The 13,349-nt window shown below is 35.8% G+C and overlaps 1 protein-coding gene across 3 annotated transcripts in view; it reads left to right on the forward strand.

The window, feature by feature from the left end:
• LOC113522579 (proton-coupled amino acid transporter-like protein CG1139) overlaps positions 1-13,349 on the forward strand; it is a 43,378-nt gene that overhangs the window by 4,622 nt on the left and 25,407 nt on the right. Inside the window, exon 1 of one of the 3 annotated variants that reach the window (XM_052896620.1) lies at positions 2,174-2,346. The exons of 1 other annotated variant lie outside the window; for it this stretch is intronic. The gene's annotated coding sequence lies outside the window, so the exon portion shown is untranslated. Of the gene's footprint in view, positions 1-2,173; positions 2,351-13,349 lie in introns of those variants that run through there. One more of the 3 variants, XM_052896619.1, reaches the window with a different exon arrangement.

Genomic DNA, 13,349 nt, shown 5'->3' on the forward strand with positions numbered 1-13,349 from the left:
CCCCTCAAGACAGTTTGTAGGTTTTTTTTTTTATATTGGATGACAATGGAATGGTAACCCTGCCTGCGCTAACGGTATACACTGGCGGGGTACCAGTGAGGAATGATAGGCGAGAATGAAAAGGCAGGTTATTTAGTTGTCGTGATGAATATACTTGGAATTCAACACGCCAGTTTCCAGAGGGGACCACGTGGAAGTCGATCTGACAGGGTATATTTTTACCAATGGGACTGTCCGCGTTACTAACAATCCCTTCCCTCCCGTCTTGTAGGTTTTTTTTAATGGATAATAATGGAATGGTAACACCGTTTGCGCTAACTGTATAAGCTGGCGGTACACCAGTGAGGGATGAATAGTGAGAATGAAAAGGCAGGTCAGTTAGCCCATCGTGACGAATTCAAGGATAAATTAGTCACGATTGTTTCCAGGGGGAATCGCGTGGAGGTCGACCTGATAGGGTATATTGCTAGCAAAGAGGCTATTAAACACCATCATTAACAATTCCCTTCCCCCCAGCTTGTGGGTTTAGGTAGAGCCATCTACTCGTTTAAAAGTATTTTACTTAATTACTATCTACATATTTATGCAACACATTTATATATATATATATATATATTAAATTTTTTACTGGGTATTATTTAGTTTATATTTAATTGTACGGTTATTACCCTTGTACATTTTATAATTTTCTTTCAGCTTCTCAAAGGTTAACTGTAAGAGATCCCTTCATGGGATAAATTTGCCATTGTATATTAAATCATTTATCAGTGTTCAATTTGAATTATGTACAATAAAGATTTTACAATACATTTTAAAAATCCATTCACGGGAAAGATCGACCGAGTTTAGGAATGGCTTATTATATATATAAATAAAGCCAAGTGTGTTAGCACTGTTTTTTTTCTATGGTTTAAATACCTTTAGAGCTATTATGACTAGAGGGAGACTTTGTACAAAAGTCGATTGCTTGGGTACCTCTGTCCCATTCGTGTTTCAACCGTGAAGCAGTTGTGTCTGCATGCCTGTGTTTCGGTTTGAAGGGTGGGATATGGCGTGAATTTACTGGGTACAGAGGAATAACACCTGAGTCCTCAGGAATGGCAACGCATGGGGGGTATCATGGGCGAAACGGTATACTCTGTTATGTCCACTGTACTGCTCATGTCTATAGGCGAAGGTTACTATGTTCCATCAGGTGGGCCGTCAGCTTGTTGCGTCAGCTTGTGCCGGCACCAGTGAAGAATGATAGGTTAAAATGAAGTAGGTCAGTTAGCCCATCGTGACGAATTCAACAAGAATTGTTCACGATGGTTTCCAGGGGAACCACGTGGAGGTCGACCTAATAAGGTGTATTGCTAGCAATGGGGCTGTCAAACTCCATTGCTAACAATCCTTTTCCCCCCTAAATGTGGGATTTACTCAAGTGCATTTAATGAAACTTTACCAGTGATGGTCAAACGAGCCAATGCCTTGCGGAGGCCCTTAGAAACAACAAGTTTAAGATGATTGGGGGCGGGACGCAAACTCGTGTGACTTTCGCACACTACTCCAAGTGCCTGTTACGAGATCTGTCCACAGAGTGTAAACTTGCAGTGGTTAACTTAGATAGAGGGTGACTTTGTACAAAAGTCGATTGCTTAGGTACCTCTGTCCCATTCGTGTTTCAACCGTGAAGCAGTTGTGTCTGCATGGCTGTGTTTCGGTTTGAAGCGTGGGATATGGCGTGAATTTACTGGGCACAGAGGAATAACACCTGAGTCCTCAGGAATGGCAACGCATGGGCGAAACGGTGTACCCTGTTATGTCCATGGTATTGCTTATGTCTATAGGCGACGGTTATTACTTTCCATCAGGTGGGCCGTCAGTTTGTTTGCCATTCTGAGTTGTATAAATATATATATATATATATAAATATAAATATATATATATATATATATATATATATATATATATATATATTTGACACACCGAATTACCAAAAGTGGCAACCTACTTAGACATAGAGTGTGAGAAACTACAGTGAAGATTATGGTACTTCTCATGCGTCACTGAACCCGTGAAAGATCTTATGTCTTGGCACCTAACAATTTCAATCTAGTGTCCCACTATTCTAACCGATCATTTCTGCACGTAGGTAGTCTGTGACGTGCCCGTGGGAGTCGTATCAGTAAATTTACATGTCGTTGGGTGCGTACTCGACACACACACCGGTAGTGAGTCGGGACGCCTCGGTACAGCCGTCAGATCGTCTCGGCTAGTGTTCCCGCGCATCTCCCGTTCTGCGCCCGCGATCGCGTGCTCCCGCGGCCTGTATGTGCCTCGAAATCCCGTCTATTAAAACCAACTGTTCGTACGTAAACATAATTATATTTTGATTAAAATTAGAATATTTTTATCTATGTTCTTTTAAAAAAACATATAATCTATGCCATAAATATATTACATATGGCTATTACGTCGATAATAATTGGTTATACCGGGAAAAGTAAGCGTTGAAATTATATTTGATTGTTATATATGCTGTCTAGTTGAAGCTATTTTCAAATCATATAGGAATAGGTTATCTACTAAATTAGTTTTACATTTTGGGCACTTAACTTACCTTGTCATAAAAAAAACACCATGACCTTCTTATATCTAAATAAATTTAATTAATTCTTTGAATTTACGAACTAATATATTATTAATAGGATTTTTTTTTAGCCACAGACAGATTGTTGGTATCTCTTTATTAAATAATTACTAGTATTTTGTTTGAAAACTGGTGAAAATGAATATGTAATACAATTACAGTTGTGTTAACATTGCATTTAAATCTCAGATTTAAATCTAACTATAATGAAATATATATTTGAATTTGTCTTAATTTTCTAAAATATTTTTATCAAGCGCTGTTTAAACGCATGCATTAATTGTACTAGTTCACTATCAAGTTAGTTGCTATAGATAGATTCGTTTTTAAAAATTAATTAGTAAGTCTATTCAATTTTGTCACCCATTAAAAAAAAATATATATATCAATGTTTTTTTTTAATGGGTGAAAATGGAATGACAATCCCGCTTGCTATATCGGTATACACTCGCGGGGCACCAGTGAGAGATGATACGCGAGAAGTTAGTCCATCGTGACCAATTCTACAAGAGTTAATCATGATGGTTTCCGGAGGGTACCGCGTGGAGGTCGACCTGATTTAGCAATAAACCCCTTATTGTTAGAAATAGGGCTTGTATATCCCATTACTAGTAATCCGTTTCCTCCACTCAATAAGTGTTGGTTTAAAGCAGTTTTATGTCCGTGATACGTTATTTGAATGCAATACGTATGCCCTTATCCGTCTCACATACTACGTGTATACAAAGTTTAATCACGATTGATTCAGCCGTTACAGTAGCGTGTAACGTTAGCAAGCATTCCGTTGTCTGTTTCGCGCCTATCACGAATTTTATATAGATATTTTATATAACACCATTTTTCTTCGGGGCGCAATAAATAGATTCATTCACAGTGGAGTATTTTTGTCCGACTGCTAAAGAGAAATAGCTAATGTGTTCGGGTTTATGCATATGTAACTCCGTATATGTATTGCGTTTGATGGATTTTAACAAACGCGCTGTTATTGGATATAGAATAGAACAGAACAGAATAGAATTTTTCTTCTATTTTTTTTTATTATTTATTGCATTGTTATAGACTATTATCAGATCTGGCTTTAACTGTCCACTGCTGAACATAAGTCTTCTTCTTGGGGGGTTTTACCAGTAGTTGTCACGCTTGACAGATGGATTGACAACCGCACCGCTAGGCTTTTTTTTTATTGTGGCTTCCCCCTAGGAGGACGCTTTTTACCGGATATTAAGTTCCAGGTTATGCATCTATTACTTTTAATTATTTAGCTAGTTTCCTTAGATTTTTTCTTTTTTTTTTCTAGCTTTCTAGCAGCTAGGCTTTGGAGATGTTTTAGCAGGGACGCCGCTGCCCATCTCTCGCCCAGCTTGAGTCGCCCTTACGATACCCACGGGAAAGGAAGTGGTGATCTACTCTGTGCCTGGACCACACGTTATAGACTGTAGTATGGTGTAAAAAGTGGAGTTATTAGCTATTTTGTTTGTTCTAAAATTAATATTTTTTTTTAAAGAAGGTCTAAAATGTTTTATGCCGCGTCAGTATGGAGGTTGGAAATTGATTGTAATTTTTTTTACAATGTGTCTTTGGGGGAATGATTTCGATTCTGATGATTTTGATTGGAGAATACTCCATTAAAAGTATGCTATTTTGATTTCATTGTCACAAGAGTATTTTCCTGTATAATTTATTATACCAGACGTTAACTGTCCATTGCTGATTATAGGTCACCCCCGTGAGCGTAGCAACTAGTGTCGTACATTTTGACAGTAGTTTTTTTTTAAATGGATGATAATGGAATGGTAACCCCACCCGCGCTATCGGTATACACCGGCGGGGCACCACTGAAGGATGATAGGTGAGGATGAAATAGGTCAGTTAGCCCATCGTGACGAATTCAACAAGAATTGTTCACGATGGTTTCCAGGGGGAACCACGTGGAGGTCGACCTAATAAGGTATATTGCTAGCAATGGGGCTGTCAAACTCCATTGCTAACAATCCTTTTCCCCCTTTTTGACAGTAGTTGCCACGATTGGCGGGCGGGTTGGCAACCGCAATTAAGGTTTTAGTGATATTTTACGAGGGACTGTGCTGCCCATCCTAGGACTAATGGAAGTAAAGGGTCGTGATCCTTTACTTTTCTTATTCGCTACTTACAATATCCATGGAGTAGGAAGGGGTAGACCATTCTATGCTGGGTATTTTTCCTGTATAATGGATAGTATGAAATAAAATATGGTAATTCAAAATGCTAAATAGTTTCAAATATTGTTTTTCTATAGAAAAGGTCCTTGATCTTAATATTGATTTTACTGACGTTAAATTTTTTTTTGTAAGTTATTGATGCCCATTAATTCTTCTCTTTCCGCGTCTAGGGAAAGTAGATAAAGTTTTGTTTGAGAAATCAGTTCAGGGTACAATAGGACTGATATACCTGGAGAAGGTAAAAGCCCTTAAAATAATAATAATAATAAAAAAATCGGGATTACCTGATCACCAATGATCACTATTTCAAATTTATATTCCTTTTCTTTTATATTAACACCCGCCCACTATGTATTTTTTATTATAACACATTTGTGATTTGTTGTCGGGTGCCCACGATACAGGTTCGCCTAGTGCGGGGCCCATTGTATCTGTGTTTTTGTAACTTTGTGTTTTTGTCAAATAATACTCGTACATTCGTGTTTCTACCGTGAAGCAGTTGTGTTTGCATGGCTGTGTTTCGGTTCGAAGGGTGGGATATGGCGTGAATTTACTGGGTACAGAGGAATATCACCAGAGTCCTCAGGAATGGCAACGCATGGGGGGTATCATGGGTGAAACAGTATACTCTGTTATGTCCATGGTACTGCTCATGTCTATAGGCGACGGTGACCACTTTCCATCAGGTGGGCCGTCAACTTGTTTGCCATTCTAAGTTGTATAAAAAAAAACATTCTTATTCTATTATATTTTTCTCACGTATACTAGTTTCTAGTTAAAAAAGATTAATAATTAATAAAAAATATTTTCACCTTTTTCTCTGGTGTATTGCCAGCTTATTAGTCATTCTAAATTGTATACGGATCACGTTTTTTGGCATTTATACTGAATTTTATAGAGATAACTGTCGCCACTTCAGTACTGATATAATGTAAACGGATGATAGATTTGAAGTAAATAAACCATTTAACTTCATTTCATTAGATGTAGCGACATGGGACAATTCCATTGAACATTGACTACAAGTCGTGTATCCATTAATTGGTGGTCAGAAAATTTATTCGCATTAGACATTTTGTATATGTATATATATATATATATATATATATATATATATATATATATATATATATGTATGTATGTATATATTACTGATAAATATCATAATAATATGGTTTTTTTAATACTTAAAATAATTTACATGATTACTATACGTTTCTTTTTTTTTATTGGATGATAAAGGTATGGTACCGCCTGCGCTAACGGGATACGCTGGCTGGCTGGATGAAAACAGGCCAGTTAGCCCATCATGATGAATTCATCTAGAATTAATCATGATAGTTTCCAGGGGGAACCGCGAGGAGGTCGGCCTGGTTGGGTATATTGCTAGCAATGGGATTCTCAGTCTCCATTACTAACAATCCCTTTCCCCCCGATTAATATACGTTAGTTTGTATGATAAATGTAATGAAACAATTTAAACGTAATTATCTAAGATGGATTTTAAAAATGTATAATTCATTGAACTATATTATATTATACATATTAGCAATATTTAAAATTTCTATTATTATAATAAAAGAATAGAAATATCTAAAGCAATAATTGTGAACCAATGAAGGAAATATGGCATTCTTTTTTTAACAAACCCTAAGTTATAAAATGTAAGAAAAAAGTACAAAATAACAAGAAGAATATATATAGAAGTTTTTGTAAAATAATACAAGTGTTTTCCTTATAATATCGATACCGTGAAACAATTTAAAATAGTAAACAAATTATTTAAAAACAATAAGGTTTAAATAAATAAACAAGAAACATCATCAATACTGAAACCAAATTAAAATGTTTAATTACACAACAACGATAGTTTTAAATACTTATGTACTTTAAAAATAGAGTGCAATAACTTAAAATCCAAATGTTAATAATCAAACTTTTTTGTCAGTTTAAAAACGCAACCGTAGTAGTCACGGAGATTTACACGAGTGACGTCACAATCTTAGAAACGGGGCAACGACCTCCGCGGCATTCGATTTATTAAAATACCTCTCATTCTAGATGGCGCTTTGTAAATTGACGATAAATTAAACGGACTTGGCATGTTTATAATAATAATAATAATAAATTTATTTATTAAGACAACATACAAGTCCAATTTGTTAGTTATAATTTATTTAACCTATGTAAATGTGTGGTCAAGACACTCTTATTTTGTAAGCTGTCCCACTCAAGATTTTAAAATAGGACAGTCCAATTTACTGGCAATTGCCTCCAGGACAATGTTCGAATTAGCACACACCCTGCCTAACAGTGAAGCAATTCGTATGCGTCGTATTGTATGAAAAACGTCAGTGTTCTCTCGCGCAAACATGACGCACTAGGCGACGGGACAGGCCCAAAACAAAAATGTCCTGAAGATATTATAATATTGGACTAGAAGAGTATTGTAGGTCTTTTGATAATAGATCATCCACAGGCTACTCGTGTAGAATACTTGACAAAAAGTTTTAAAAAGGGCCATTTTACTCGTTTTACAGAACAATCCTACGGGCTTACATGTTATTTCTAACTGCTAATGTTCTTCTTTCACTTTCTATGTCCAGGTCGTTTGTCCACGTGCTTGTAATAATGTGTTGGAGATATTTAAAATCAGTTACCATTTCAAGTACATTTTTTTTTAATTACATTTTTTATTTCCAAATGCAAATATGCTTTGCTTTTCGCGTTTGCTTCATATAAAGCTAGCATTTTTTTTTAAAGTTCCAAATTCAAATCATTTTTATTCAAATAGCAATTCAAATTTACAAGCATTTTTAAATCGACTTATTGTTTAATATATTGCAGGGTTCGGAAGGTTGTTATGTGTTGAGAAGAGCCCGCATAAATTCCTTTTGAGGGGCTCAGCAGTATTACGTTTTATTTAATTATTATATATTGTTATTAGTTCATGATCTCTAATCCCCATACGATATTTTATTACAATGCCTTTTTTATTGTAAGACATTTGTGTTACATTTTATTTATTTTTTTATTTGAATAAGGAAACAGTCAGACCAATGTACGTCATGAAGTATATTTATTTCGGCAATAGATGTCAAAGCAGTTTGGGTTATTAAAATATGATTTAACTATTTTCTTGTCCCATGTGCATAGCTAATAAAAGTACAACTGTTCGACTCCAAATCTAACTTCTCTATACCCGTACAAATTAATCGTTTCACTGGTCAGAAATATTAAAGTTCCTTACCGAATTGTGCATCTGGGTACGCAATGAAGTCACCAAGAATAAATACCGACTGCATGCCATTATTTTCAACAACTGCACAGATCTCGCCCAAGTAGTGTGTAAACTCTTTTAAATTTTAACTACTATCTATGGGCAAGTAAACACTCATAATGACCACTTATTTATCACTAGTTTTCGCTTTAATTGCTATTATTTGGGAACCTTTACATTTAATCATCGACACTGATCTGAAAAGACTACTTCGCCATGCAGTTGTGTTATCATCAAATGAAATACCGCGAAGAATGCTCACTGTTGTGTCCACGGTGGACTTTCTAATACATCCAAAGTTTTCATGAATGTACAAGTGTATTATGAGGAACAAGCTAAATCTCCTGTAATGGCATGTTGTTCGCCCGTTCACATAAAGGTTCTAACATTATTTATTAACATTCTGCTGACCGTTTCATACGTTTTTAATTGAAGCATATGAAAGATTTTGTTCAATTATCTATTGTTATATGTATTTTCACTCTTGTTATCATTAACAGATGTCTTTTTAAAAGTAACAAATCGGCGAAACGATATTCTATCAGACCATAGACTCGTACCCATAAGAATCGAAAATTTACTTCGCATTACAAATGTTTTATTCGCATCACGTTCTTTCTCAAATTTGATATAATTTTTTTGATTAAAAAGTATCAAAACACAAAATCAATAGCACAAATGATAGTTTTTTTTTAGAAGTCGTTTAAAAGAGAAACTTACTGTACTTTTCGATCGAAACAGAGTTTTGGATTTCGATTAGTATAACGATTGGACTCTATGTCGCAACGCATCGAAGTCTAATCATTAAATTTTTATTTACACTTGACTACAGGCACTAAATATTTATATATATATTGATATTGGCATGCACGTTAGTGTATGGGTGATTAGGTTAAACTTTATTTTTGTGCGAGACTTGCGGCAACAAGCCAAAACTAGTTATGCTTCCAGCTTCTGTTTTTATTTGAGCACAGAGGTGTGGTAGTGTAACCAAGCGGGAGCGACATTGGTATGTCGAAATGTTACGTATCCCTCCATCAGCGGCTCAACATTGACACTTGCTGAGAAATTATATAATTAATGTACAGTACAAAAGTAATTTTGACTGAAAAAAAAATAGTCAACAAGTGAACATAACATTGTCGGAACAATGTGACTTTGTAAAACATTAGTCAACACGTAATTCTGACCAAATCACTAGAAACCTATAGTTAAATTAGTTTTTGTCAGTTTTATTTTATACTAGCCGTTTTCCGCGGCGTTACCCGCTTCTATGTAGTTCCTCTATATTTTTGTCATTGGAGCTCTTCATGAATCCGATCTTATGTCATGTAGTAGCGATCTTCAACATTCTTAAGAAATGTGTTTGTCTGTCCTTCATATACTGTAATACTTCAGCAACTATTTATTATTAGTATTTTTTTTTTTTATACAACTTAGAATGGCAAACAAGCTGACGGCCCACCTGATGGAAAGTGGTAACCATCGCCTATAGACATGAGCGGTACCATGGACATAACAGAGTATACTGTTTCACCCATGATACCCCCCATCCGTTGCCATTCCTGAGGACTCAGGTGTTATTTCTCTGTACCCAGTAAATTCACGCCATATCCTACCTTTCAAACCGAAACACAGTCATGCAAACACAACTGCTTCACGGTTGAAACACGAATGGGACAGAGGTACCAAAGCATTCAACTTTTGTACAAAGTCTCCCTCTGGTGACTCCCTCGATGCCATATGCATTATTTTATCTTATATTCGCATATGGGGTCAGCTAAGCTGTTGCTCGTCGACCCATCGGGAGCTTTTGTGCTTCCCCCTGCCTTATGCCATCATTTCATAGATCCTATGTGTTACTTTAACGATATCCCGCGGTTTAAGATATCTGTAGTCCCCTGGCTCTGGATAAGCCGTTCCCATTAGACTCATACGCATGCTTGCCAACGAATCACAGTTGCACATCAAGTGTTCCATGGATTCCGATTTCTCCCCGCACAGTCTGCACAGTGTGTCCGAAGATAGACCCATCTTGTGTAGTATATGCCTTATTGGCATATGTCCAGTTAAGACACGCATAATGAGTCTTGCCTGTTGTCTGCCACCGCTGTAGATGAGTTTATCCCATCTTTCAACATTGTCATTTAAGAACTTTTTAGAATATTTAAGATTCTTCAAAGTCCTCCATTCCTTTTGCTGTTTTTCCTCACATACTCCTCAAGGGCAGAGTTAACAACACTTGATGCAAGTGCAACATATGGTTCGGGACCTATCATTTTTGATTCTGATCCCTTTCTTGCCAATTCATCGGCCCTTTCATTACCTTTAATCCCAATATGTCCAGAGACCCATATCAAACTAACCTTATTATGCCTACCCAAATTATGCCATTTTGTCTTTAATGTTTTTTTTTTATTATGAAATTTTCTAGCTGTTGGTTTTTTTTTAATAAAAAAATAAATATATAAATAAAATAATAAATAAATACCAGACAGAGACTTTGTACAAAAGTCGTTTGCTTATGCACCTCTGTCTCATTCGTGTTTTAACCGTGAAGCAGTTGTGTTTACATGGCTGTGTTTCGGTTTGAAGGGTGGGATATGGCAGTGAATTTACAAGGTACAAAGGAATAACACCTGAGTTCTCAGGAATGGTAATGCATAGGGGTTGTCATGAGCGAAACAGTTATATACTCTGTTATGTCCATGGTACTGCTCATGTCTATAGGCGATGGTTACCACTTTCCATCAGGTGGGCCGTCAGCTTGTTTGCCATTCTAAGTTGTATAAAAAAAAAACCACAGGCTTCCCTCATAGACTGTCAAAAAGAATACGACCGCCGAACTGTAGGCTGAGAGCGACGTTCTATTAGTCTGAATTTGCCTCTTTTAAAGGTGAAATATGTGTTACAAAACATGCGTGGATGCAATGGTATTCGGAGCTTGATGACTAATATGGTAGGGTGTAGAATTACTGTTAATAATAGCATAGTTAATCTTAGAGTGTTTTTTTTTTATGGGTGAAAATGGTATGGTAATCCCGCCTGCGCTAACGGGATACTCTGGCGGAGCACCAGTGAAGGGTGATAGATGAGAATTAAAACAGGCCAGTTAGCCCATCATGATGAATTCATCAGGAATTAACCATGATAGTTTCCAGGGGGAACCGCGAGGAGGTCGACCTGGTTGGGTATATTGCAAGCAATGGGATTCTCAGTCTCCATTACTAACAATCCCTTTCCCCCAAATCTTAGAGTATTGGCAATCGTATGCATACTAATGGTAGTGGAATTAATCAAAATAATTCTAATCAACTAACCAGGAGTATAAAATATCATTGTCCATGCAAAATGGCCATGTATATTAATGTATGGAGTTACATAGTCTGTGACACCGGGGTCGCTGTCCCATCTTCGTTAGCGGTACTCCGCTTATTGGGACTAATGGTAGCCAGTATCAATTCCATCAATTTGGCTTCAAGGTGGCGCGGGAGTAATGAATGTCGAATAAATATCCAGCTGGAATATTTAAGGAATCGGGCCACAGCGCTTGGTACTTAATATTATGTTATGTTATTCCTTCAAATGAATAGAGTTATTAATTTAGTAAAAGGTCTTTTGTAGGAATCGGTATTAAAATTCATAATACGATTCCGAATACTAGATACAAATATAAAAATGCTGTTCCGAAGTATCGTTTAGAAAAAGTTAATAGGTCTTTTATAGGAATGCGTATTTTTTTTTTTTATTTATTTTTATAACACAAAAATACAAAATTACAGAAAGTATGTTACATTAGCATTCAGAAACAACGTAGGTTTATATTAATGCTAAATACGTTAAAACTGTTTAACATGTATCAAAATCATGCATTAAATGTTATAATAAGATACCGAAGGATATTTTGGATCTGCCTTTTAATAAGTTTAAAACTGTTATTAAAAAAAACTATTGAATAAATGATATATATAACACACTAAACGATTACTTGAACGACAAATGTGCATGATGTTAGTTGATCATGTACAGGCTTTTAACGACCATACAATAGACATAGTACATTTAAATAAATACACATAATGTTAACAGAGATTTAAACGAGTAACTGTTGAGTTTCTTGCGGGCTCTTTTAAACAGATAACACGTTTCCAAAACTTACAGTAGATTAAAAAAAAAGCCAGCTCTATCCCAGGCCATATCCTTGACCTCCCTATACGACATGACACCTAGTGTTTCCTTTATCTGTCACATGTAGTGACTCCTCGGTCTTCCTCTTCCTCTTTTGTCGCGGTATTGTTAATGAACCAATGTTATATTAATATAACAATATTGTAGTTAAAAGAAAAGCTTTATCTATTGGTGTAAGTTAATGTTAGGTCAGATAAGGCTGTTAAGGAGATATAAGGTATCGAACAAACAAATATACTCACTTTCATATAATATTTGTAAAGTTTATATAGTTTTTACCTAGGTTCTATAATAAATATGAATCTAGCGAAACTCCTTTTCGTATTTATTTATTAGTACAAATATGTGTACATGGCGGACTTAATGTTAAAAACAATCTCTCCCAGTCAACCATAGGGAAGTGTCAGAATACTCGAATGCGGTACTACTAATTATTGATATACATACATACTAAAATTACATATATAAACGAATAAATATATATAAATAACAAATATACTTACACATATATGATATATACTATACTATACACGAAATTGAAAATTATATAAAGTACTTACTGCTCGGATAAAGATAAAAAGTGAGCGTGAACGTTTTTTTTGAAAGACGGTTTAGTCGGTAGTCTCTTAATGGCATCAGGAAGCGCGTTCCAGAGACGTGAAGAATGTAGGAGAAAAGAATTTGAAGCGAAACCAGTTCGGTGAGAGGGGATAGATAGTTGGAGAGTATTACTAGAACGAAGGTTACGATCGTGAGTTTCGAAAAGCTTACTGGTATTCTCCATGTTAAACTAGCCGTGTGGTCCTGGCATCGAATAGGACATCCTTTCCTTTCTTGTGAATGTGGTAATATCACCAAAGTCAAACTGTGGTTGTTAATTCGCTTGCCAAGTGTGGCAACTGCTGATAAACATGTTCAGCAATGGCCAGTTAATGGAGGAATATATATTTTAATTTAATAATAAACCTTCATTAACAAATACAACATATGTTGAGGAAGATGTTAAATTATCATAAACTAATTTGTACGGCGACGCGCTAGAAATCCGTTC

Source organism: Galleria mellonella, unplaced genomic scaffold (assembly GCF_026898425.1).
Source record: "Galleria mellonella isolate WM207_F2 unplaced genomic scaffold, CSIRO_AGI_GalMel_v1 utg33, whole genome shotgun sequence".
NCBI classification, from domain to species: domain Eukaryota; kingdom Metazoa; phylum Arthropoda; class Insecta; order Lepidoptera; family Pyralidae; genus Galleria; species Galleria mellonella.